Source organism: Caretta caretta, chromosome 10 (genome assembly GCF_965140235.1).
Source record: "Caretta caretta isolate rCarCar2 chromosome 10, rCarCar1.hap1, whole genome shotgun sequence".
Lineage (NCBI taxonomy): Eukaryota > Metazoa > Chordata > Testudines > Cheloniidae > Caretta > Caretta caretta.
Genome location: NC_134215.1, coordinates 66,162,593 through 66,189,979, shown reverse-complemented (window position 1 = coordinate 66,189,979; position 27,387 = coordinate 66,162,593). Strand labels below are relative to the sequence as shown.

At 41.2% G+C, this 27,387-nt stretch overlaps 1 protein-coding gene across 2 annotated transcripts in view; it reads right to left on the bottom strand.

Moving 5' to 3' along the window:
• Positions 1-27,387, bottom strand: part of TRPM7 (transient receptor potential cation channel subfamily M member 7) — a 130,678-nt gene that overhangs the window by 96,452 nt on the left and 6,839 nt on the right. The window lies entirely within an intron of this gene.

Sequence of the window (27,387 nt, the reverse complement as noted above, 5' to 3'; positions counted from 1 at the left end):
ATCTGCAGTATTGACAAGGACAAACAGTAAAGCAAGATATTCAAAAGCAAGAATGATTTTGAGTGCCCATGTGAAGAGATCTGATTTTCAATAAGTGCTTCCTCTCTGAAAATCAGGCCCTTTTAAAGTGCCTCATGTTGGGCACCTAAAATTTGAAGCAACCAGAACCACTAGTCACTTTTTAGAAGTCTAGATGTTTTGATTAACTACATTCTGAAGTTAGTTTTGCAACAATCAGCTACTTATGCAAAAGAAAAAAAGGTTGTAACAAAAGAAGAAATATCCACTAGTGAAAAACAGATTGCAACTACAATAATTTATGCCAAATTACCTGTCTGTTGCTAAAACCTCTATCAAACTGCATTAACGAAACATCAAAAGACAGAAAAAAAAACTATAAACTCGGTTATATTTTAATGGTTACATAAAAAGAATGTTATAATTTTGAAAATCAGATAAGTGCACTTAAGTGCAAGCATTTTAAATTACACACACACACACACACAGCAAATTGAGATGCAACAAACATTCTGAAATAGTTCACTAAAGGGTGACCAAAAGAGTTGTTCTATGGTATTTTGAAGTTACAAAATATTCACTATTTATTTCATGAAGCTAGTTGGAAATTTATAATCACTGTTTCACTAATGTTTTATCTATTCTATTATCAAGTTGTCAGTCATTGCTAGCGACAATAAAATAGGATAACTCTAGTTCTTTGTCAAGTAGCACATCCTACGTTTTCCCTCCCCCCCCACTTCGATAAACAATTTAATGAGCATCCTCAACAGATATTTCCAAACAGAGTTCAAAATGTGCTTGAAAACCTTAAATTAGATGTTGACTTCCTTTAATGTTTACCTATTTTAATTGCTGGCCAAGATTCTGTTTAGCTTGCTTTAAAACAGGGACATTACATTATCTTACAGATCCCAACTTTACTTTTGCCAATTGATTTGGATGATGCACAGTCAGCATGTTATTTCAGGGAAGAGATTCGATTCAGTAGAATCTCAAGAAGTATACCCAGAAACAATATGCAACCTATATTTCTTCTGCATTCTATGCAATATTATTCTAAACCTTAATTAAATTAAGATGCTATTCTGATACTAAGTGAAATTAGTTGGAAATATTAGTATCATGTCCAGTTTTGGTCTGCATCTATTGAAGTCAATATAAGAAAAAAGTTAGCCATGCTTCCTTAAAAATGCTTTGTTAGGATGGAATGCTTCCTTCACTGGAAAAGGGGAGAAAATGGACCCTGAAGTATATTGCTGCTTTAAGATATCTCCCAGAGTTCACTGTGAGTCTTTGCAGAAATGCTATTTTTCTTGACTTCTGGTAATAGACGGCAGGAATATAGACAATTCAGTGAAGCTAAACCATCTTTAATTTATCAAAATTCCAATTTACAAGGAAACACATGACAAGCAAGTTACTAAAAACAGTACTAGACAAGTTAATTCTCATGACTGGTCTATCACTTCTTGCCCACCTCTTTCAAAGCCACACCTAAAATTGTTCTTCCAGTACACCTTTCCTACTTCAGTCTTCACAAGCACCCTACAGTCTTGTGTTGGCTGTATTTGATTGTGAGCTTGTTGACGCAGAGACTATGCATTCTGTTAACTGCCATCCTCATTTTGGGCAATTTATGAATAGTTGTTTTTTTAAAAAAAAACAATGAAAAAAATTTCCTGAAGCCGCTCTGTGATGTGATTCTATCAGCTTTCACATATTAGGCAGGGCTGGGCTGTTTAATGATTGAATGGGAGGCATCTAAGAAATAAATAGATCTGGGGTGCCCAATCTGTAAGGCATGCACACATCCCCAGAGGGGCACCAGGCTCCTCCATAGGTCATTGGAAGCTGCAGGATTGCCACCATGGAACACATAAACCACTCTTCCTAATGGTGGCTGGGGATGGGGGGAGGAAAGAATGCATTCCTTACAGCAGAAACAGGTAAAGACCAGTATAAAGTAAGGGAGGGAGGGAGAGAAGGGAATGGAGAAAGAACTAGGGGAAGCGAGATGGGAGGAATACAAAAATAAGACAGTTGATGGGAACTGGGTGGAAAAAAGTGGGCAGAACTAGAATTGAGTGGAAGAAGTTAAAACCCAGAAGAGAGGAAAAAACCTTAAGAAGAGAAGAAAGAGAGGAGAAGAGAGAGAAATAGAAGCCACAAGAAAGAATGATGAGGGGGACACAAGATGGGAGCCCAATCACTTATTTGCAGTGTTTTCGGATCTAAAGAAATGTGCAACAAGAAGCACTGTAGATAGTTATGCCCACTATAGGGAATAGTAGAAGGTACTGAACCAATGACCTTTCTTGGTTGGCCCTTCAATTCCTCCCCCTCACAACAGAGATAAATTCTACTTCCAAGGTGGAAAGGGTAAACAGCCTGCCAAAAAGATCAGTAGTTTCCAACCTAGGTGTTGAAAATAAGTGGCTTCTGAGATAAAGAAGCATAGTGCTAGGAACCTGGTCAATTTGCTGTCCCAGGAAAGGCAAGGCAAGGCAAGAGAAGCAGCAGATGCTAAACATTCATTCAGTTAGTAGTGAACTTTATAGTGCTGCTATTCAAGAGACTATGAAACAAACTAAGAAATCCAAAACAAGTGTTGCTTACAGTTTTTATTTAAATGAAATAAAATTATAAATAATATTATGAAAAAGATATGCCAAGTCTTTATTGTGAATTTTTATTTCATTTTCCTTTCACACTTGCAACTTCGTGAAATAAAACTGACCCATTGAAATAGCATGGAGAGTTAAACAATCTGAAGTTCTCAGATTACGGAAATGCCCAAAGATTTACATGGGAAATACTCCTAGCAAGTATTAGTAGGACTGACCCTTCACTGACATACTGCACATTTTGCTCTACATTCACTTTTTTTCCTATTGAACTTTTCCAGATAAAGACCTCACATGAGAGATGACTGAAATTACACATCAAGATAAAATAGATCTTGTGAAAGTAAAGACATTTCAGCAGCACACAGATTCCTAATGCTCTAGTGGGCAAGATTGTTTTAATCTACTTCTTAACTCTCAGAGGATTATGCAGTATACTGTATGTTTGCTGTGTACAAGGAATTTCAAGAATGGTGAAAAAACACAATGAGACTTCATTATCAGTATAGAAATTATTAAAAACTATACTAAAAGTGACATGGATTCTTTATGATTCAGTAAACAAGTGTATTGGTATGTTCACACTCATTAAAAGATTTATTTGAAATATTCTCACAATTAGCGCTTTCTGAAAGATGTTACACAAACTAAAGATAGAAAGAGTTATAGAACAAACTACTACTAAATAGCATACACAAGTATTTTCTAAACCTTAATCTTAGAATATTTATCTTAACTGAAGTTTACACAGCAGTCCTGTATTTCCAGACTGTAAAAAGTGTGTCTCAGTGCCAAAAAAGTGTTATTTTTTAAAACAGGTGTGTAGCGGGGTGGTTACCCTGCTCCAGTTTGGAAGGGGTTAAAACCAGCTCTGGGAAGGGGCTACCCCAAGGAGCCAATCAGGTGAAAGCAGGTAGCAGCCAATCCAGGCCCGGTAGGGCTGTTATAAAAAGGGCTGTGAGCTAGGAAGCAGGGAGTCTCACTCCAGACTTGGGGTGGGAAGGACCACGCTGCTTGGGAGCACAGGGTACCTTCAGCAGAGCAGTGCTGGGGAAGGGGCAGGCTGAGGCCTGACAGGAAGGCCTAAAGAGGTACTGGGGCTGCAGAGACAGGCAACAGGTCCAACGCCCTAGCCAATGATGACTGGCCACTTCAGACTGCAGTTTGCCCCTGAGGGATGGGGTTAGATGAAGACTGGCAGTGGGTCACTGAGGCGAGGTAGGCTCAGGGGAGTGGGGTTCACTGGGTAAGGGGCAACACCCCAAGGTAAGGGGCACCGTGGTCTGGGAGGGATGTGTGGCCTACACGTGGTGGGGATAAAGGGACTGCATAGGGGCAGCAACAGTGGGCAAGACACTGGCCCACAGAAGCACTCATGAGCTGGATAAGTTAATTCTCAGACTGACTAGCAGGAGGTGCTGTGCCAGTGAGTCAGCGATCTGCTACAAGGTGACAACTTATAGTTAACCTTGAGTTCAACAACTCCCAAAATGTCAGTTATTTCTGCTTCTAGCAATAAAAATTAATATTTCGAACAGCACTAATAAATAGTAACAAATATTTTATAATACCTGCTCAAGATACAAGGTACATTTTATCTTTAGTGAAATCCATGATGGACACTACTAGCAGGTTTCTTTGCAGAACCAATCTTATAACAGTTATCTTCAACACCTTAAATTAAAGTTAGCAGGTTACAACAAGAAACCACTGCCAAAGTGCAGTATGAAATCAGGTCTCAATCAAAAGAAAAGAAAAGTCTTCATTTAACATAAGATGGAACCTATACTCTTATTTACACTACACTATAACAGAGAGAAACATACTTTTGACAAACTCTATATCCTGCTTGATTGATAAACAGCAGTATTTCATCATGCCAATATGGAATTCTCCAGAATTAGTAAAAAGAAAAGGAGTACTTGTGGCACCTTAGAGACTAACAAGGAACAGTGGGGCGTGGGGAAATAAACATGGGGAAATAGTTTTACTCTGTCAATCTGTTTCTTCACTTCAGCAGGTGGGTATTGTAGTTGTAAGAATGTTTGATAGAGATCTTGTAGGTGTTTGTCTTCCACCCCACCATCAACCTCAGCCTGGACCAGACCACACAAGAGATCCACTTCCTGGACACTATGGTGCTAATAAGCGATGGTCACATAAACACCACCCTATACCGGAAACCTACTGACCGCTATTGCCTCCAGCTTTCACCCTGACCACACCACACGATCCATTGTCTACGATACAAACCGCATTTTCTACGATACAAACCGCATTTTCTCCAACCCCTCAGAGACAAACACTTACAAGATCTCTATCAAGCATTCTTACAACTACAATACCCACCTGCTGAAGAGAAGAAACAGATTAACAGAGCCAGAAGAGTACCCAGAAGTCACCTACTACAGGACAGGCCCAACAAAGAAAATAACAGAACGCCACTAGCCATGACCTTCAGCCCCCAACTAAAACCTCTCCAACGCATCATCAACGATCTACAACCTATCCTGAAGGACGACCCATCAGTCTCACAGATCTTGGGAGACAGGTCAGTCCTTGCTTACAGACAGCCCCCCAACCTGAAGCAAATACTCACCAGCAACCACACACCACACAACAGAACCACTAACCCTGGAACCTGTCCTTGCAACAAAGCCCGTTGCCAACTGTGTCCACATATCTATTCAGGGGACACCATCATAGGGCCTAATCACATAAGCCACACTATCAGAGGCTCGTTCACCTGCACATCTACCAATGTGATATATGCCATCATGTGCCAGCAATGCCCCTCTGCCATGTACATTGGTCAAACTGGCAGTCTCTACGTAAAAGAATAAATGGATACAAATCAGACGTCAAGAATTATAACATTCAAAAATCAGTCGGAGAACACGTCAATCTCTCTGGTCACGCAATTACAGACCTAAAAGTGACAATTCTTCAACAAAAAAACTTCAAAAACAGACTCCAACGAGAGACTGCTGAATTGGAATTAATTTGCAAACTGGATACAATTAACTTAGGCTTGAATAGAGACTGGGAGTGGATGGGTCATTACACAAAGTAAAACTATTCCTCCCCTCACTGTTCCTTAGACGTTCTTGTCAACTGCTGGAAATGGCCCACCTTGATTATCACTACAAAAGGTTTTCTCCCCTTCCCCCCCCCGGCTCTCCTGCTGGTAATAGCTCATCTTAGTGACCACTCTCCTTATAGTGTGTATGGTAACACCCATTCTTTCACGTTCTCTATGTATATAAATCTCCCCACTGTATTTTCCACTGAATGTATCCGATGAAGTGAGCTGTAGCTCACGAAAGCTTATGCTCATATAAATCTGTTCATCTCTAAGGTGCCACAAGTACTCCTTTTCTTTTTGCGAATACAGACTAACACGGCTGCTACTCTGAAACCGTTCAGAATTAGTGAACAAACTGTCTGGACTACTTTCCACATAAAAAGCTGTCCTATTCCACAAAATCCCTTAACAAAAATTAGTATTAATAAGTAATGTGTATAAAAGTTTTTACAATACAGTAAATTATATGTTTAATATGGCCGTATATTTTAAGACTATCAAAAAATTTATTTGCTGCTACTTGTTTCCTACTTTTCTGGAGTACAGATGTAAAGCAGGATTCCAGTTTATTTGGCTTGACCTTCCATTTACTAATAATGTTACATGTTGCTGCAGGCTTTCAAACTCTGAAATAAAACTATAACAAAATTGTTAAGATTCTTCCTCACAAACATTAGAGGATTAACCAGTCTGTGCATTTATTTTTTAGTAAACTGCAGATTACATATTTTTGGAACGAATGTGAACTACTACTTTCAATATAGAAAATGCTTCTCACACAAAACCTTTATACAGAAAAGACAATTAACTATACATATGGTGAATAGGCTTCTGGTTTTCGACCAGAACACCTGGTCGAAAAGGGACCCTGACGGCTCCAGTCAGCACCGAAATCTCTGCAGCACCGCTGACCGGACAAGGCAGGCTAGTCCGTACCCGTCCTGGCTCTGTGCTGCGCCTCAGAAGCAGCCAGCAGGTCCCGCTTATAGGCAGGGGGGCCACGGGGCTCTTCGGACTGACCCCACCCCTAACACCAGCAGGCGAGAGCAGTGCCTAGGAGCCGGAACTGCTGTCCGCTTCCGGGGCGCAGCATGGAGTCAGCACAGGCAGGAAGCCTGCCTTAGCCCCCCTGCTGCGCCACTGACCGGGTGCCACCGAAGGTAAGCCCATGCCCCAACCCCCTGTCCCAGCCCTGAGCCCCCCCAAACATAAAGCCCCCTCCTGCACCCCAAACCCCTCAGCCCCAGCCCCACTCCAGAACCTGCACTCCCAGACAGAGCCCTCACTCCCCCTGCACTCCAACCTCCTGCCTCAACCCGCAGCCACCTCCAACACCCTAAACCCCTCATCTCCAGCCCCACCCCAAGATAGAGCTATCACTCCCTCCTGCACCCCCAAACCCCTGCCGCAGCCCAGAGCCCCCTCCCACACCCTGAATCCCTCTGTCCTACCCCCCCAGCCTGGAGCCCCCTCCTGCACCCTAAACCCCTCATCCCCGGCCCCACCCCAGAGCCCACACCATTTTTTCAGGATTTCTAATTTGCAAGAAATTTTGAAATATCAAAAAAATTCTCACAAACCTGAAATCCTGAGTTTTGGCCAGCTATGCTTAGGAGCACAAGTCCCATTCACTTAAAACTGTAAACCCTGATGGAGAAGTATAGCCTGGTCAAAATATTTCAGCTCTCTTGACTTGTGGAAGTTAAATATATCAAAAGGTGGTGTTGGTTGCAAATACAGCCTGTGCTATTTGCTGTTCAAGTTTGTGGTGTTCTCAGAGTAAGGATGTTAAGGCTCTGGACTTGTCTTTTTCAGCATTGATAAGCATCTTAAATGTGAAACGGTAGTAGAAAAAAAACACCTCTATGTAAAATATGAAATTCTACTAACAACTGGGAAACAAATTAGAAGAAAAACAGAAAACATTCATCCACTTTATCAATTTAAGACTTAAAATTAGAAGTACTATCAACATGTAAATAAAAAAAACTGATCTAAACTAATAAGAATCTTTTTCAATTGTGATTTTTAACCACCTTGTCTCAAATCAAAATCATGGAAGATTCAGGGAAGAGGTTGGAATGGGGGCAGGGAAGGGACGGGAAGAGGCAGGGCATGGGCATGGCCTCTTGGTAGGGATGGAATGGGGGCAGGGCGTCAGTGATGCAGCCTTCAGGCCAATGCACTAGTCTTCATGTGGCCCTCGTGGTCATTTGAGTTTGAGACCCCTGCTCTAAAGTTTTACTTTTTTTGTTTTGTTTTTGAGTACAATTATGTAACAAACTAAATTTGTAAACTGCACTTCTCTGATAAAGAGATTACTCTACAGTACTTATATGAGGTGAACTGAAAAATATTATTTCTTTTATCATTTTTACAGTGCAAATATTTGTAAAAAATATATAAAGTGAGCACTGTACACTTTATATTGTGTTTTAATTGAAAATTAATATATTTGAAAATGTAGAAAAACATCCAAAAATATTTAATAAATGTCTATTGGTATTCTATTGTTTAACAATGCGATTAATCAGGATTCATGTTTTTTTAATCGCAATTAATTTTTTTGAATTAATCACAAGTTAATTGCGATTCATTGACAGCCCTAGTATATAGTACAAGTCACAGGCCAAGAACTTTTGTTTACTGCCCGTGACCTGTCCATGACTTTTAGTAAAAATACCTGTGACTAAAACGTAGCCCTATTAATGAGCATAAGCATGGTGTACATAGACAGTCTGTGCTTTGCAGCTTCATACTTGGTTCCAACGTGGAAAGTGAAATCCATCTCTCCAGCCTCAGTTTATTTATCACTCAAAACCCAATTACTCTAGTTTTACATCAAGTAGCAACTTTCAAAATTCAATTGTTTAGATTGTTCAATCCATACAATAGTTTCTTATATAGTGGGAAAGTAATTCTCTCCCTGTTCTCCTCTTCCAGAAGCAGAAACTATTCCCCCTCCTCACATACCCCCGCTTTCCAAGATGATTTTGCCTTAAAGCAGAGATCAAATACAAAAAATTTCAGCAAGCTATGAAAGACTGAAAACAGGGTTATAATGGAAATGGTTTCAACATGACTGTAGCAGTCAATACCATGCACCTACTATAATTCTCTTTCTTAAGACCTCTACAACTGAATATTGCAAGCTGATCTGTTCTGTACAGAGGGTTTTTAAAACACACTGTGGTCAAAAGTATCAGTAGCTTGGCTCTCCAAAACAACAGTTCACAAGTTACTATTTTATCTACACTCACGTATTTCCACTATTTACGAGATGTTGTCTGATCTAAGAAAGCAGTTTTCATTAGCCAAACGTGCTATATCATGGGACTAAACCGTGATCCCTGCCCAGTTGACTGTAACACATCATGTACACCAGACTCGTGGAGCAATAGCCAAAAGGCAGAAATTCCAAATAAATCTATCTTCCCATCACCATTTATATCCAATGAACCTCATTAAAAAAATGAGCAGCCAGTTCAGACCTACAAAGCAGCTTACTAGTCTTACAATGTATTTCTCTCCTCTGTTCACAGAAACTGAGAAGTATACATTTCATACATTTGTCTGCAAGTTTCAGACAAAACTTTAACAGTATTCTAAGTACTTAGGTACCTGTTGGATCATATTAAAGAAGTTCTGTATTAAAATCACAAATGAGTTTGATTTCCCATAGTTTAAATTCCAGGGTATTACTAATTAAGCGGTCTCTTGGTTTTTGGTACCGTTTCTCTCCCTCTATGTGTGAAACTTGCAAGCTGCTAATTGTGTTAGTACATTCTAAGACAGAGTCTGTTCTCAAAGCAATTCTTTGTAACAACAGCTACTCACACAGAGAGACTCAAAGCAATACTCTGTAACAACAGAAACAGCACCCAGAGACTCCCCGCCCTTTTGCTGTATTCATCTTACTTTGTTAACAATTGTGATTAAAATAGAGATAGAGGATGTATGTGGATGGATGCCTGGTGTGGATAATAACTGAATGATCAGGGAGGTGCCAGCCTAAGAAGCCAGTGTCCATCAGCTGAAGAAGGCGTCAAGTGGAAATAACCAGAGGACCCCCAGAGGGCAGACTGGAATCCACCCAACAGCCTCAAGAATGGGAGAACCAAAGAACAAGATAACATCTGGCAGCACGGAGCCGTCAGGAATGTGACATCTGTTGATTGATTCAGCAACAGCATGATGAAGCAATTCCCATAGACTGGCATAGGAAGAAATTCCTATAAAAATGGACTCTAGAAAGTGAGAACTTTGGGGTCTGATTCTGCAAACCAACTTCCAGGAGCATCAGATGAGCATCTGACAAGGCCCTGCTCCCTCCTCATGTCCAGGCCACCTGGCCAGTGGCTTGGCATGAGCAACCCTAAGGCTGGTAACTATGATGATAACCTTGCAGACCGTGTGTGTGTGTGTGTGTGTGTGTGAGCGAGAGAGAGAGAGAGTGTGAATAAATATGAAATTGAATGGAATGTTATAGCTATAACTGCTTACTATGATTCTTTCTGTTTTCACAATAAATGTGGCATTTTGCCTTTTCCCCTTTAATAAGATCCTGCTGGTTTTTATTTTATTGGTATAACATACCAAGGACAAGGTGGTAAAAATCCTGTTGGCTGGCAAAAGTAGCCTAACTTGTCCTCAGTCCAAGTTAACCATAAAGTGTTCAATATGGGTGTCCCAATATAAGATGAACTATTTTTAAACAAAAAAGTTTTATATTAGGGGACAACTTATTTGGTTTGTTTGGAGGACAGATGTACTTCCCAGGAACAATGCAGACCTTTTACATTTTATTAAAAAAATCCCAGACTGTGGACAACCACCCACCCCAAAAGGAAAACATTTATAACATGACTAATGTGAAATGGAGTTAGAAAGTTAGAGTTTTGTTTTTTGTTCGTTTGTTTAGTTGTGAAGGAGGGAAGTAGCTAGGAGGAAGAAAGGGAAGGTAGGAAGTTTGATACTATATATTTTCTAAAGTTGTTCAAAAGTCTTGGCTCCAGGAAATCCCACCAGACATTTAATTCACTTGCTTTCATTGCAATTTAAAACTGCATACCTCTGTGACTACCAGCTTTTAGACAGGACAAAAAGTTAGTCAGCTAGTATTACAAGACATATTTAAAATCACTCTCCAGATTTACTGCTGAAAGACAGCAGAAGTGTCCAAGAAGCACCCCCAAAAAATTAGTTTGCAAAGAGCGCCATTAAACAAGAAAACCTTGTTATGAACACCTACAATTCAAATAGATGTGTCTAATACGAGAAAAAGCTACGTTAAACAGTGACACCATCACTATATGATATTTATACACAGTGCTTCAGTGTAACCATACTATAAAACAAAGGTGGGCAAACTACGGCCCGCGGACCACATCCGACCTGCGGGACTCTCCTGCCCTGCCCCTGGGCTCCTGGCCTGGGAGGCTAGCCCCCAGCCCCTCCCCTGCTGTTCCCCCTTCCCCACGTCCTCAATGCTCTGGGGGCGGGGCTCCGAGCTCTTGCCGAGCAGCACAGCTGCGGCCTGACCCAGTGCTCTGTGCTGCGCGGTGGCATGGCTGGCTTCAGCCAGGTGGCACGGCTGTCCGTCCTGATGCTCTGGGTGATCCAGCTGTAGCGCCGCCAGCCACTGGTGCTCCAGGCAGCGCAGTAAGGGGGCAGGGAGCAGGGGAAGTTGGATAGAGGGCAGGGAAGTTCAGGGTAGTGGTCAGGGGGTGAGGTGGGGGTGTGGATAGGGGTCGGGGCGGTCAGAGGGCGGGGAACAGGGGGGTTGAATGGGGGGAGGGGTCCAGGGGGCAGTCAGGGCGAAGGGGTGGTTGGATGGGGCAGGGGTCCCGGGCGGGGGGAGGGTGCGGCAGTCAGGAATGAAAGGAGGGGTTGGATGGCTGGCGGGGGGGCAGTCAGGTGTGGGAGGTCAGTCAGGGGACAGGGAGGGGTGGATGAGTCAGGAGTTCCAGGGGGGGGCTGTTAGGGGGCAAGAAGCGGGGGTGGGGATTGGATAGGGGCCGGGGACTGGGCCACACCTGGCTGTTTGGGGAGGCACTGCCTCCCCTAATCAGCCCTCCATACAATTTCGAAAACCCAGTGTGGCCCTCAGGCCAAAAAGTTTGCCCGCCCCTGCTGTAAAACGATCATACTTTGTTTCCATAAAGTGGTGGGGTTCATTGCCTGAATAAATACCAACTGTGCACGATTAGACAACAAATACCTCACTAACTCACCTAAAAATGAATGTGTAATACGCACTCAGCACTAGTGGCTCAAGTCTATTTTAAGAGATCTAGTTCATCTGATTGTTTCATTGATCAAGGCTCAACCTTTTAAACACCTTTTCCTTATTCCGGGGACAAGTACTATCCAGATGAACAAACATACCTGTCAGCAGCAAAAAGAGTACAAATAGTTCACGTATAGATAGAATATAGAAAAATCTCCATGCATGTACATAATTCACACAGTGTAAATAAATAAAATCAGTTAACTGAGCCTATGTTTTCTTTCATAATAGAAATGATCCAAAGGGCATCACATTTTGGAGGAAGATACATTGGCAGAAATAAGTGAAGAATAGAGATTGTCATAAATATAAAGGGAAGGGTAAACCCCTTTGAAATCCCTCCTGGCCAGGGGAAAGCTCCTCTCACCTGTAAAGGGTTAAGAAGCTAAAGGTAACCTCACTGGCACCTGACCAAAATGACCAATGAGGAGACAAGATACTTTCAAAAGCTGGGAGGAGGGAGAGAAACAAAGGGTCTGTGTGTCTGTCTATATGCTGTTTCTGCCGGGGATAGACCAGGAATGGAGTCTTAGAACTTTTAGTAAGTAATCTAGCTAGGTATATGTTAGATTATGATTTCTTTAAATGGCTGAGAACAGAATTGTGCTGAATAGAATAACTATTTCTGTCTGTGTATCTTTTTTGTAACTTAAGGTTTTGCCTAGAGGGGTTCTCTATGTTTTGAATCTAATTACCCTGTAAGGTGTCTACCATCCTGATTTTACACAGGTGATTTCTATTTACTTCTATTTCTATTAAAAATCTTCTTGTAAGAAAACTGAATGCTTTTTCATTGTTCTCAGATCCAAGGGTTTGGGTCTGTAGTCACCTAGGAAAATTGGTGAGGCTTTTTACCAAATCTTGTCCAGAAAGTGGAGTGCAAGGTTTTGGGAAGTATTTTGGGGGGAAAGACGTGTCCAAACAGCTCTTCCCCAGTAACCAGTATTTGTTTGGTGGTGGTCGCGGCCAATCCAAGGACAAAGGGTGGCATATTTTGTACCTTGGGGAAGTTTTGACCTAAGCTGGTAAAAATAAGCTTAGGAGGTTTTTCATGCAGGTCCCCACATCTGTACCCTAGAGTTCAGAGTGGGGAAGGAACCTTGACAGAGATAATATCCAGAGTTGCAATATTTTGCTCTTTCACAGTTAAACTCAAGCAATTCTTAGATCATATTGAAAATATGGGTTGTAGTTCGCTATAGTCAGTATCTAGTGAAAGATCACAAATGAAGTATAACTGATTTGTGTTATTTCCAGCAACAGTGAATTTCATTTAATGAGCATGTACGGACACACAGTGTTGTGTGTCAGTTAAATTTGCTCTACACCTTATACTTTGTTCTTTAAATGAAGTTAAGGTTACCAACAGTAAATTTCCTCTGCCAAAGGCATACACCTCATTATTAGCACACAACCATACCACAATCTGAACTCTGCCCTAGTAGGGATGCCAGCCTTCCAGTGCCCCCAACCCAAACTAAGTCCACCCACCTCTACAAACCAAACCAGACTCCTTCCCCCTCCACCCTCACAGTCCCTTCCAAACATGCACAGGTTTACAAGGTTTTGCAGGTTTGGACATTGGGGTGCTGGAAGTCTGCGAACACTACTTCAGTACAGCTATGTTTCTGGTCTGCAGCGTATGGTGATTATGCTGGTGTTAAGGTGTGTGTCTAGAGGGAAGGGAGTAGATCAAACTGAAGTTGAGAGCCTTAACTTTTAATGTTCTTGCTTTTTAGTTTTGTGTGAGCATGTGCGGTGCTTTGGGTTTTTTTTAATTTCCCAACTCCTGGCCAGTTATTTCTTTTACAGAGAACAGAACCATTGGCCTCAAATACACAAGAAAATTGTGCCAGCTTTAAGTTAAAACTGAGTCATTTTTTTTAAAATAGTCACATTTTAAAGTTAAACCAGTGCCACTTGCTTGTTTAGACAAGACTTTTATCCAAGAACTGGTTCAGGAGCAAATGAAGGTTCTCTGCTGCATGAAAGGAGCCATTGCTATGTTGAAGACTCTGTTCTTTATTGAAATGTATACAATTGGCTTAAGACCTCTGCTCATGAATCAGCAGAACAGTGCAGCTGGCTTTTCACATAAAAATATTTTCCATCAAAAAAAAAAAAAAGCCTTGCTCCTGAAACAAAATTTTCACAATTAGATTTTTTTCGATAGTCTCATTTAAGTTATTTTAAGAAAGAAAAAAGAAAAAAAAAAACAAGGAAATTTTCAACCTGTCCTACTGTTCAACTGATTCACAGGCAGGGCTCACTCCAAATCAACAATTTAACCAAGACCAGGATCTTCAACATCACAACGGCTCCTTTAAACACAGAAAATAATCTTTGTCAAAGCAACAAAGAATCACTTGTTGACAAACCTGCTCTTCAGAAAACCCTTCAGCCAGTTCAAGAGCTTTGGCGATGAACAGTTTCACAGAGATCCTGGCCTTTGACAAAAGTAACCATTATTTTATCAAACATTTTCTCTGCTGCAAGACCCAAGTGCCACTTGACTTTGAGAACATACATCAGAAGGAAGCTTTATATACATCTCCTAAACCATTTTAAAAAGCTTCTGCTACTGCATTAGTGAGCTGAAGTAGCTGTTGAGGAAAGTATTCTCCAGTTAATCAGTGCATGAAATTCAGTTGTGACTAGGGCTGTCAATTAATCACAGTTAACTCTAGCAATTAACTCAAAAAAATTAATTGTGATAAAAAAATCATGATTAATCGCAGTTTTAATCGCACTATTAAATAAAATACCAATTGAAATTTATTAAATATTTTGGATGTTTTTCTACATTTTCATATATATTGTATTCTGTGTTGTAATTGAAATCAAAGTAAATTATTATAACTATTTGCACTGTAAAAATGATGGAGAAATAGTATTTTTCAATTCACCTCATACAAGTACTGTAGTGTGATCTCATCATGAAAGTGAAACTTACAAATGTAGATCTTTTTTCTTACATAACAGCACTCAAAAACAAAACAAAATGTAAAACTTCAGAGCCTACAGTCCACTCAGTCCTACTTCTTCAGATAATCGCTCAGTTAAACAAGTTTGTTTGCATTTGCAGGAGATAATGCTGCCCTCTTTTTGTTTACGTCACCAGAAGTGAGAACAGGTAGTTGCATGGCCAGTATTGCAAGGTATTTACGTGCCAAATATGCTAAACATTCGTATGCCCCTTCATGCTTTGGCCACCATTCCAGAGGACGTGCTTCTATGCTGATGGAGCTCATTAAAAAATGAGTTAATTAAATTTGTGACTCAACTCCTTGAGGGAGAATTGTATGTCCCCTGCTCTGTTTTACTCGCATTGTGCCATATATGTGCCAGCAGTCTCAGATGATGACCCAGCACATGTTGTTCATTTTAAGAACTCTTTCACTGCAGATTTGACAAAACGCAAAGAAGGTACCAATGTGAGATTTCTGAAGATAGCTACAGCACTCGATCCAAGGTTTAAGAAAATGAAGTGCCTTCCAATTTCTGAGAGGGACGAGGTACGATGCATGTTTTCAGAAGTCTTAAAAGAGAAACACTCCGATGCAGAAACTACAGAACCCAAACCACCAAAAAAGAAAAATCAACCCTCTGCTAGTGGCATGTGACTCACATAATGAAAATTAACATGCTTCAATCCGCACTGCTTTGGATTGTTATCGAGCAGAACCCGTCATTAGCATGGACACATGTCCCCTGGAACGATGGTTGAAGCATGAAGGGACATTTGACTCTTTAGTGCATCTGGCACATAAATATCTTGCTACGCCGGCAACCATAGTGCCATGAGAACGCCTGTTCTCACTTTCAGGTGACAATGTAAACAAGAAGAAGGCAGCATTATCTCCTGTAAATGTAATCAAACTTGTTTGTCTGAGTGATTATCTGAACAAGAAGTAGGACTGAGTGGACTTGCAGGCTCTGAAGTTTTACATTGTTTTATTTTTGAGTGTAGTTATGTAAGAAAAAATCTACATTTGTAAGTTTCACTTTGGTAGATTGTATATTCACAAGATTGGGATGCTTTTTTTCTCTGAGATCCAATGGTTATAGCTGCCTGCTGTGTCCCACATAATATCTGTGAAGCAAAGGGGGAAAAGTTGCTGCCAGAGTGGAGGGCAGAGGTGGATCGGCTATCTGCTGAGTTTGAACAGCCAGATACAAAGGCTATTAGAAGAGCTCAATGCGGAGTTATACAGCTCAAGGAGGCTTCAAAAGACCACTTTAACAGTGAGCCACAGTAAATCATTGTGATGTACTGTGCTCTACCTGGCCCTGCTGTTTTGGGACCTGTTAGGAATTGTGTGGTGCTTGATGCACATTATGAATATAACACTGTCATTGCACTATTAATTTTGTAGTGTTTGCTGTATATTTATGATTATTACACGGTTTGTCACTGATCCTATGAGTTGAGTCACACTGTACAGTAACAAGTAAGGGACTGTTTTCTGAACTGCTAAGCACTCTGCAGCATATGTTGTGAAGTAGTAAAGATGGCTCAGGTATTCCAAGCCTGTGGAGGGTGAACCCCTCAAGGCTGCAACAACAGCAGATAAAACACACAGCGGTATCATTGTCAGTATAACCAAAATAGAAAGTTATAGTTAAGATTCACAACTCCCTTCCCTTGCTCCTGTAAATTTTAAACAAGACGTGCTTATTGACACTTCTGCTTCAGAGTGCTTGTGCATGGTAACACTCACAGAACTAGTGAATATGGCCTGCCAGGGGTAAGAAAAATGAGAAGGGAACTGCTCAGTTGCATGAACTATGAGTATAGGGCAATGGCATTGAATACCAGCATCATTTTCCACAGGCAGTGGTGATTTTAGCCCATCTCTCACTTATGATGGTAACAAAGGTAGAGAAAGCACAGCTGCTGCTGGCATCCCCACGCTGCCTGGAACCGTATGCTGCTACCCTGTGCTCTGCATTGGTGTCTGCTGAAGTTATCAATGACTAGCATGGGAAAGCATCCTACCATGGAGGAAGAAATAAGGCTGCCATCCCTAGAAACTTTCAGGAGAGATTGCAGAGTAGCTCCATGAAAGTTTCATAGAGATCTCTCAGGAGGATTCAAGGGACATTCCTGTGTACGTAAACAAACTGCTCCACATGCCCCTCCCCCTTTACCTAACTACACGGGAACAAAAAGCAAATAACACTACCTCTCTTTGTTATACCGCTACCTCTTCTAGTACAAGTAAATTAATGAAAGGTCAATAGCTGTGTCCTGTTAACTTGGGGGTGCTATCAATACATCATTGTAATGGGAAATACAATTACACACTTACCTAAGGTTTCCTCCCTTGCATTGGGTTCGCCCATGCTCAAATACCAGAAGGTACTGGACTATGGCAGAATCTCAAACAGGTCTTAGCTTGCAGCATTAGAGGACCACCCCACCCCACGTCACATGTTCCCCATCCTCCTCCATCTTCTCCTCATCCTTGCTCTTCATGCCAGGGGCCTGTGACTCAAGCTCCTAGGAGGTATCCACAGAGGTCTGCAGGGTAGTACTGGGGTTTCCACAAAATATGGCATGGAGCTCTTTGTAAAAGCGGCAAATCTGTGGCTCAGCACCAGATCAACTGTTGGCCTCCCTGGTCTTCTGAAGTGCCTGATGCAGTTTCTTCACTTTCACACAGCACTGCTGTCGTTTCCCTGTCATACTCCTCCTTTTGCATCCCCCACGCAACCTACTCAGATATCCACGTTTCTATTGCTGGTCCGAGCTTCTCCCGACAGGCCCAGGAGATCCAATGTCTCCTGTCTACTCCAAGCTGGAGAGCATCTGGAGCATGTGGCCAGCATGGTCAGCTGGGCACACAACAATGGAGAACTGCTACGTGGTCTCTGTGACCTCTGAGCAGAGGAGTTCACAATTGTGACCAGAGCGGTCACTGTCGGGCATTGTGGAACAGCTGCTGGAGGACTGCTAGGGTCAATCTAAGTAACGCAGTGTTAGCATTGCATCAAGCTCACATTAAATATGGCTTAACACAGCTCAGGGAAGTGGCGTAACAGATCACTGTATGTTGGTGGGTGACAAATTTAAGTGTAGACACATGCTCAACTAAGTCAATGCAAGGCGGCTTACATTGACCTAACTTGTAGCATAGGCCAGACCAGACCCATGATCATCAATAGTAAGTGGAGTGGGGGGGAAGCAAACAGGAAAAATAAAGTTCTCAACCACTCAGTTTCCTGTCTCCAGATTACCAAGTGAAAATATTAAGTTAAAAAAATTCAGCCCTTCCAAAAATTCTTTTGCTTGTTTTATAGGGGCTCCTGGATCAAATTCAAGCCTCTCATTTATGGCTTCTAGGCTCTCCGTGGCTTATTCTTTATTATTATAGTAATATCTAGAGGCCCAAAATCAGGGATCAAGACCCATTGTGCTAGGGACTGTAAAGACACAAAGTAACACACATTCCTTGCCCCCGAAGAGATCACAATCTTCATTTGTGACAAAATTGATAAAACAGATTAAAGGGGAGGATGATGTAACAATAAAACAAGCAAGTTTTGCCTGAGAAACAGTAGTCACACTTTACCATATATTTAGCCATAATCCCTAACTCTCAAACTCTGCACTCCCATACTCTTTGCTCAACCCAAGCTGTTTGACTATATCTTTCATTGTTCATTTCCTACTGCCTCCGTGTCCTCTTTCATTTACTGCAGCACTCCGAGGAGTCTTCCATCTGCCATGCTTCCACACTCTTAAGTCCTTTTTCAAAACCCACCTATTCAATGAGGCTTTCAGTCATAAGTTTCAACTAAAATCCCAAAATTATGTAACCTTCATGACATGGGCACTACTTCCTACATCCTCAGCCCCAAGTGCTATTATCTTACTATCTCCATCCTCATCTTCTCTTAACCCCAGTGCTCTGTTCTTGCAGTCTATTCTTGTCCTGGTCTTAATTCTGGCCCCAATCCAACAAAGATTTAAGCACATCCTTAACTTTACACATTGCCACTCACAGTATGTAAAGGTAGGGACATGCTTAAATCTTTACAGAACTGAGGTTTTAATGTATAAACTCTTTACCACAGGGACTCCATTTTTGTTTTGTAGAATGTCATGCGTGTCTACAGTGCTATATAAGTAATACTAATTAATAGTGGACATGGTCTGTCGCAACACTAGTAATAGAAGAATACGTTGTAAGAGTTAACTTAGTCCAGCTTTAGTTAGAGTCATCTCAGGAGGCCATTTACAGATTTATTTCTTTTTGTGACATTAAAAAAAAAAAAAAAGTCCTCTATCTCCACAGTGAAGAATTTGGTGTCTGCTGATTTGAGCAGATTATTAACTGTCAACAAGGGAATGGAAATAGAAATGTGTTATCATTAGGGCATTAATATTTGGCATGCCTAACACAAGAGCACTATTTGAATACTTTTGAAGCTATAAATGTAAAATACCTAATATTCATCCTCTGATGCTCATGTCTAAGTTACTGCAAGTTAGATTCAGTTCTTCCACTCATCTGCCAAGGCCCAAGTTCTACATTTCTGACACTAGAGTTGATAACATCAGCAACTGCTAAATAGTTCTCTGCTTTGCATGTAAGTGGTGTTTACAGTGCGCTACCAGAGATCCCCCTGGTCCTTATTTCTGGTTTTAGATGGTACACTATACTTGTTTTCTTTCAAGTGTATTTACTAAACCTCTGCACATTCAGAGGATTTAACGTTAAAAGCACATCTAAAACAGCTGATTAAAGACCATGACAGATATGCAAATGAATATTTGGCTTGCAACTGGAGAGGACTACCTAACTCATTAAAGTGCTTTTGAAATCCCACCATCTGTTTCTACAGGGGACAAACCCCTGGCAATTTTTCCAGGTTCATCTTTATTTGGTTTCTCATAACGATAACCTTGTACCCAATCCCAATTATCTAAACAAGTATTTGTATGTCTATCATGACTTGTAATTGGCTGTTTGAAATCTGCTTTTAAAATTAACTTTCCCATTCAGAGATAATTTTGAAAGTCTCACCCACTGTATTGTCCTCTTCTCCTCTTGGAAATAGACCTTAAAAGTCAGTTTACAGCCCTAGCAATAAAACTCATATAACGCATGCCATACTGCATGGAGCTCAATGCCATTCATTTTATCCTCAAGTCAAGACTAAGACTGCTAGGTACACCCCTACTTTGATTGTACAATCTGTCAAATACTGTGATAGGAAGTAATGTATAATCCCCTGAAGTGCACACATAGCACTGCCATTTAGGTAGAATGCAAAGTCTAGGTGAATTAATTCTTGACTGCTGATATAATAGAGGAGTGACTAGCACTAATTTACAGTAAAATAAGAGAATCCCTGTTGGTGCTACTTTTATCCATTCCTTTATTTTTGGCTGCTATGGAAGTATAAATCCCAAAGCTGAATATACAGTTTCCCGCTCAGAGAAAACAAAACACTTTTCAAAGATAACTCTCCTGAAATGAGACATCCCCTGACTCAAATAAACCATGATCAGCTAAAAGGCTGAGGTCATCCAATGGACAAAAAATAATTTAGTCTGGCAGGAGAGTTAAAATATCTGATAAAAAGACAGACCAGCACAGGAAGAATATTCTTGCATATTAAATATATATTTTATGGAAGTCTTGTTTAACTAAATACCAATATCCAGACTGACTATCCACTTCCTGAAGACAGAAAAACAAGTGAAGAGCTCAGAACTTATACCTTATTATCTCTCAACTCTGTTTCTTTGTCAGTTGCATAGAAATAAAACTATCATCTTGCTAAACAGATAGCAACAGACAGACAAAATAGCTTGACACCTCCCTGAACTCTGACTCAGGGACCCCAAATTATCACAGATCTTGCCTGCCATGCCCAGTGGTACCCGAAGCAGCAGATCCTGCAGTGGGGCTGGCTAGGCTTGGCTCCCTGCTCCATGCATTGTAATCTCCAGGGTGGTAGTACCATTCAGATTTGACAAGGCCCCTAATGGGGGAGCCGGCCAGGCCAAATTTGCGAGAGTGGCATTGCAATCTGGTGAATGGGGTTGCAGCGCCACTTACTCAAATTTGACCCAGTCAGCACCCTCATATCATTATGGAGGAGTGGCTGAGCCAAATCTGAGTGGTGCTGTGATGCCTGGGCCACATTGCAATGCCCAAAGAAGGGAGCTGAGCCCAGACAGCCCCATGGGACTGGGGCTGCAGCTGCAGAGTGAGCCTGCCCCACACTCAGCAACCAACTCCAGGGGCAGACTCCAACCCATACTGCTTGGGTCTCTCTTCCACCTACCCCTGGGGGCAGGACTCAACACCACCACCACCAACCCTGGTGTCCCATTGTTGGACCATATTAAAGAAGTTCTGTATTAAAATCACAAATGAGTTTGATTTCCCATAGTTTAAATTCCAGGGTATTACTAATTAAGAGATCTCTTGGTTTTTGGTACTGTTTCTCTCCCTCTATGTGTGAAACTTGCAAGCTGCTAATTGCGTTAGTACATTCTAAGACAGAGTCTGTTCTCAAAGCAATTCACACAGAGAGAGACTCAAAGCAATACTCTAACAACAGAAACAGCACCCAGACACTCCCCGCCCTTTTGTTGTATTAACAATTGTGATTAAAATAGAGATAGAGGATGTATGTGGATGGATGCCTGGTGTGGATAATAACTGAATGATCAGGGAGGTGCCAGCCTAAGAAGCCAGTGTCCATCAGCTGAAGAAGGCGTCAAGTGGAAATAACCAGAAGACCCCCAGAGGGCAGACTGGAATCCACCCAACAGCATCAAGAATGGGAGAACCAAAGAACAAGATAACATCTGGCAGCACGGAGCCGTTAGGAATGTGACATCTGATGACTGATTCAGCAACAGCATGATGAAGCAATTCCCACAGATTGGCCTAGGAATAAATTCCTATAAAATAGACTCTACAAAGTGAGAGCTTTGGGGCTCTGATTCTGCAAACCAACTTCCAGGAGCATCAGATGAGCATCTGACAAGGCCCTGCTCCCTCCTCATGTCCAGGCCACTTGGCCAGTGGCTTGGCATGAGCAACTCTAAGGCTGGTAACTATGATAACAACCTTGCAGATCCTGTGTCTGTCTGTGTGTGTGTGTGCGTGTAGGAATGAATGTGTGAATAAATATGAGATTGAATGGAATGTTATAACTATAACTAACTGCTTACTATGATTCTTTCTGTATTCACAATAAATTTGGTATTTTGCCTTTTTCCCTTTAATAAGATCCTGCTGGTTTTTAATTTATTGGTATAACACCATCTCCCCCACCCAGGGGTGCATGCCATGGAAAAAATTTCTGGGGGTGCCCCTAGTTATACCTGTATTGGACAACTATCTGCCCTGGCAGCACACAAATGCATACCAGCTCTGCTATGCGCTGGTACTGATATCCCCTGGGTACCCCTACTTTTGTTCCAACTCACCCCCTCCCAGACCAGGGGCTACCACTGCACTATGGGAGTGCCAAGGAAAGATGTGCTGGTTACTTATTTGGATCAAGAGTGTAAGTGCACTGACAAAAACCCCTCTGTCTTTTGTTTCTTTAGCAGCTGCAGGTGTGCCCTTAACAGTCTCCCACACAACAGTGGAGTACCTCACTCGGATAAGGAAAAGAAACTGGAAGAGTAAGGCAGACATGTTCAAGGAGGTGCTGCAGTCATCTGGTGCTTCAGATTGTGAGCAAAGAGCATGGAGGGAGGCATCAGTGAGAAATTGCAGAGGGATGGTCAGGATCGGAAACGGGCAAGAACCTATGATAACGCTGACCAGGGAGCAAACAAACATGTTGTAGTCCCTCACTGAACTTAAGGCTGAACATATCCATGCCCGCCTCCCCCTGCTGCCCATACAGAACTGCCTTCCTGCACCCACCAGTCCCCCTCCCCCCACATTCCTCATTTCCTCAGGGGGCTGAGCAATACCCCAGGCTCTCCACCCCATGGGACAATTCGCACAATGACAGCTGGACATACACTCCCACAGTGGATTTCCCCATTCCAAACTGATTCGTGACTGATTGGTAGCAGTCTGGTGTTGCCAGCTTCCACACAGCAATTGCCTCTCACTTCTCCACTGTTAATGCAGCTCTCATTTCGGTGTTCCTGCACTGGAGGGCTGGGGTGAGCTCCACACACAGTTGCAGGAAAGCGGCGTTGTGCATCCAAAAGTTCTGCAGCTACTGCTTGTCATCCCATACCTACATAATGATGTGACCCCACTACTCAGTCCTTGTTTCTCAAGCCCAGAACCGACGGTCCACCGTGTGCAGTTGCTCGACGAATGACAGCAGCAATCCTGAATTGTTTCTGCCCATGGCACACAGCAGGGCAGAAACCAGCATCAGAGTCTCATCTCATAAAATGCAGAATCAGGTGCACAGTGTTCACAATGCTCATCACAGTACTGGAGAGCAACACTGGATCTTTGCTTTCTGACAGATGGCAGGTAAGCAGTTTACAGGGGCTGTTGAAAAGTAGCATGAAACATACTAGGAAGCCCATGGAATGGAGAAAGCTGCATCATGGGACACTGAGCCTACCCACATGAGGCATTGCAAACCCTTCCCAAAAACACTCTGCAGCAGACGATGGCCACTTGCACAGTGGAATAGCTACCCCCAGGAGTAAATATTGGAGAAAGTGAGGAAAAAATCTTACAAAACTCCATATCATAAAAGTACTTCTTCCAGGTAGTTTTCAAACTTGCATATTATGTATTTATTAGACCCTCCAATTATATCACATTATGCACTTGTTCAAAAGAAGTTCATGTGACCTAAAATATCAGCTTACTGCCTTTATTAATTAGACAATCTGCTAAAGAAAAGAACACAAAAGCATAGTCATATGAAGAACAGCCCTTTTACACTTTTTAAAATTACTAATGTTATTACCATCCCCTTCTCAGAAAGGCATGTAATGGAGTATTATGTATATGTTCACTTATCTGTGTGTTTCCTAAGCCAGAAGCAAATGAGATATAATGAACAAATACAAAAACAAGACTTCCACAGAACAAAACAGCCTGTTTTGATATCCACAACTGAAAACCTATATGAACATTTAGTTAAAAACTGACAGATACATTCTGGACATTTCATAATATATACATAGAGTATGGTTTTTAACTTAGAGGAACTGTAAAGTTACCGGAGCTACATTTTTCTAGAGATATGTAGGTCAACAGAAAAGAGTTTGGATCAAAGCTCTTCCCTCCCCAAACACACACACACACCCTGCTGCCACTCCCCTCCCACCCCACCCCCACAGTTGGATACAGGAATAGAGTTAGTTTCATTCACACTACAATTTTTAGTCATGAGATCTATTCAGGTCATCTGGTGCCATTAGATGTAATATAGACAGGTCAAAAATTAAACAGGGTGGCCCCATGCACATTAAGGAGGAATGGAAGAGAAGCGAGAACAACAAAGTTAGACCAGCCGAACAAGCTGATTATAGAAAATCAGAGGGGAAGAAGAGGGTAGAGAGTTCATCATGGCTTTTCTATGTGAGGCACTAGCTATGCTAGATAGAAGAGTGACACTGCTTCTGGCACAATAAGGGCTGCTCTGGTGACCTAACAGAGTTGAAAACTGCACTGCGATTTAATGCAATGTGTTTCTGCAATGTCCATTTTTCTGTAGCCACACCCTAGAGGCCTGAAGTATTTGGGAGGAGTAGGAGCATCTGTGCAACAGAAGATCCTCCCCACATTAGGGTAATGCTTCCATTGCTGAACACAGCAGCTTTTTGGCCAAATTCCAGTTCAAAACCCAATTTTACACCCCAAGGATGAAGTTCAATAAGGATGAAGCATTCATATTTTATATATGATAGCTGTATCTACAAAGGTTGTGTAAATATTTTTGTCCGAAGTCTGGACATTTTATAGACAGCAAGAGGTAGCTAAAGACAAGTTACCTATCAGGACAGCTACAGAGATTATTGTTTATAAGGGCAAGAATTCCAGTTTTAAAATTACTGTGTTTTTCAAGAAGTGCAGATTAGACAAGAAGCGATTCTCTCCTTGTAGTACTTACACAATTTTTTGTTTTTTAAAAGGAAGAAAAAAGCAGATCTTGGATTTCAGCTGTCAAGCATACAAGAAATCCTAAAAATTCATCAGGCACATACAAGCAGACTCTGCAATGAGAGGAGCTGCAAGTTCCTCCATCTCCTCTAGATGTATTTTTGCATTAATACCAAACAAGATGAAGTATGAAAGGAGTGACTGCAGAAAATCTAGAAGCCGAGGAAACAACCAACCATTTGAGCAGGGGAAGGTAAGAAGAACTACTGCATGATATAAAATTCAAGCTATCACACTTGCCATTTTGATTTTGACTGAGTTAGGTGAACATATTTTTTTCTACTGTGAAAAAAGTGCATATTTACCATATTAAACCATGACTAGCAGTGTTCATGGAGAAAGGCAGTACCAAAGTTATTCTACCTATAGCTATAATTGTAAAGAAATTTACATGAATGAATTCCTGCTTGTGTCAAAAATCGCAAGAATGTGATGTTACGTTACCCTTACAAAAATTGGGAAGGAAGGAAGAAAAAAAGAAAAACAGAAAGAAAATAGCAGCAAGTGGCATCACTTTGGCCTTTATTTAAGACTTATAAATGAGCTAGTCATTGAAGAAAAAATTTAGAAATTATATTGGTACATATTTCAATTATATTATTCCCTAAATAAAACTAACATGCACGTAATGTATAATTTTTCCAGACCTAATTCATAATTTGACACTTAGCTTCAGTAACGTGCAAGAGGCAACTGTTACTGCTATTAGTTTATCTATGTTAGGTCCTAGACCCTGAGAAAACTTATACATGTGAAAAAAGTCACACACACAAGCACACAGTTTTTCTTCCATTGGTTTCATTCACAGAAAACCTTGTCTAGGTTTGACACAGTATTGGTGTCTTAATTAAATTTTAATATTTTTGTATATAAAAACTGCTTGTAAAAAAACAGAAAAAGCTACCTATAATAAAATGTCACAGTTTAATGTGATTTCACTGGGAAGACAGAGGGAGACAAATATCATTAAAAACAATGAGGAGTCCTTGTAACACCTCAGAGACTAACATTTATTTGGGCATAAGCTTTCGTGGGCTAAAACTCACTTCATCAGATGCATAGAGTGGAAAATACAGTAGAGAGGTAAAAATACACAGCATATGAAAAGATGGGAGTTGTCTTACCAAGTAGGGGGTCAGTGTTAACGAGCCAATTCAATTAAGGTAGAAGTGGGCTATTCTCAACAGTTGTTGACAAGAAGGGGTGGAAATCACTTTTGTAGTGCTAATGAGGCCAATATAATCAAGGTGGCCCATTTCAAATAGTTAACAAGGTGTGAGTATCAGCAGGGGGAAATTAGTTTTTGTAGTGACCCAACCACTCCCAGTCTTTACTCAGGCCTAATTTGATGGTGTCCAATTTGCAAATTAATTCCAGTTCTGCAGTTTCTCGCTGGAGTCTGTTTTTGAAGAAATATCATTAAGACATTTCACCAAAAATATTAAAAAGTGTTTTAATCTCAGTACATTATTATTAATGTAATAGAGTAGTCTCAAAATTTTCAGAAAGCATTCTAGTTTTCAGAGCCAGGACTGGAACCCTGGACACTAGTTCCAATACATTATAGGCCTCCATTACTTGAGACGGTTAACAGATCTCCTATCAGCCATGTTGGCACCCATACTTTTTTCATGCTGTTGCCAATCAGTAGAGGGCACCATGCTCACAAACTGCGCCCAATCCTTTTCCTACTGAAATCAATGTCAAATAAAACAAGAAAACCTCATACTGAAGTCAATGGAAGCAGGACTAGACTCAAAACTATCCACAAATACAAACTATGTTTTTTTTTCACATATATACTGTGCACAAGTTGAAGACATTGGAGTATGCAAAGAGTTTGAAAGGGTAGTAAACTTTTTTAAAACCAGGTCAGGCTAAGATCATTAAAACACAATCATTTTCAAATCAGGGGGTTTTTTAAGTGACTTGAAACAAGTCAAACTTTGCAGAAACATTGTCAGAGTAAATCTGGCAGTTTACAGGCCTTACCTGTTTGGGGATAAAAACAGGATTTTACAATGGAACCTGGCTGCTCAGCATGGATGCCAAGACCCTGAGTAAGATTTCCTGTAGATCTATAGAAATAGATCTATAGCAAGCACTTTAAAACTGTGTAAACCCCTCTGATCATGCAGTGAATTCAAAGCCCTAAACAAAGAAGGCACACTACTAGTGCTACAAAGGTGCTATTCACACTACTAGAAGTATGTCAGCACCTTCATAAATATCTGTATTTTT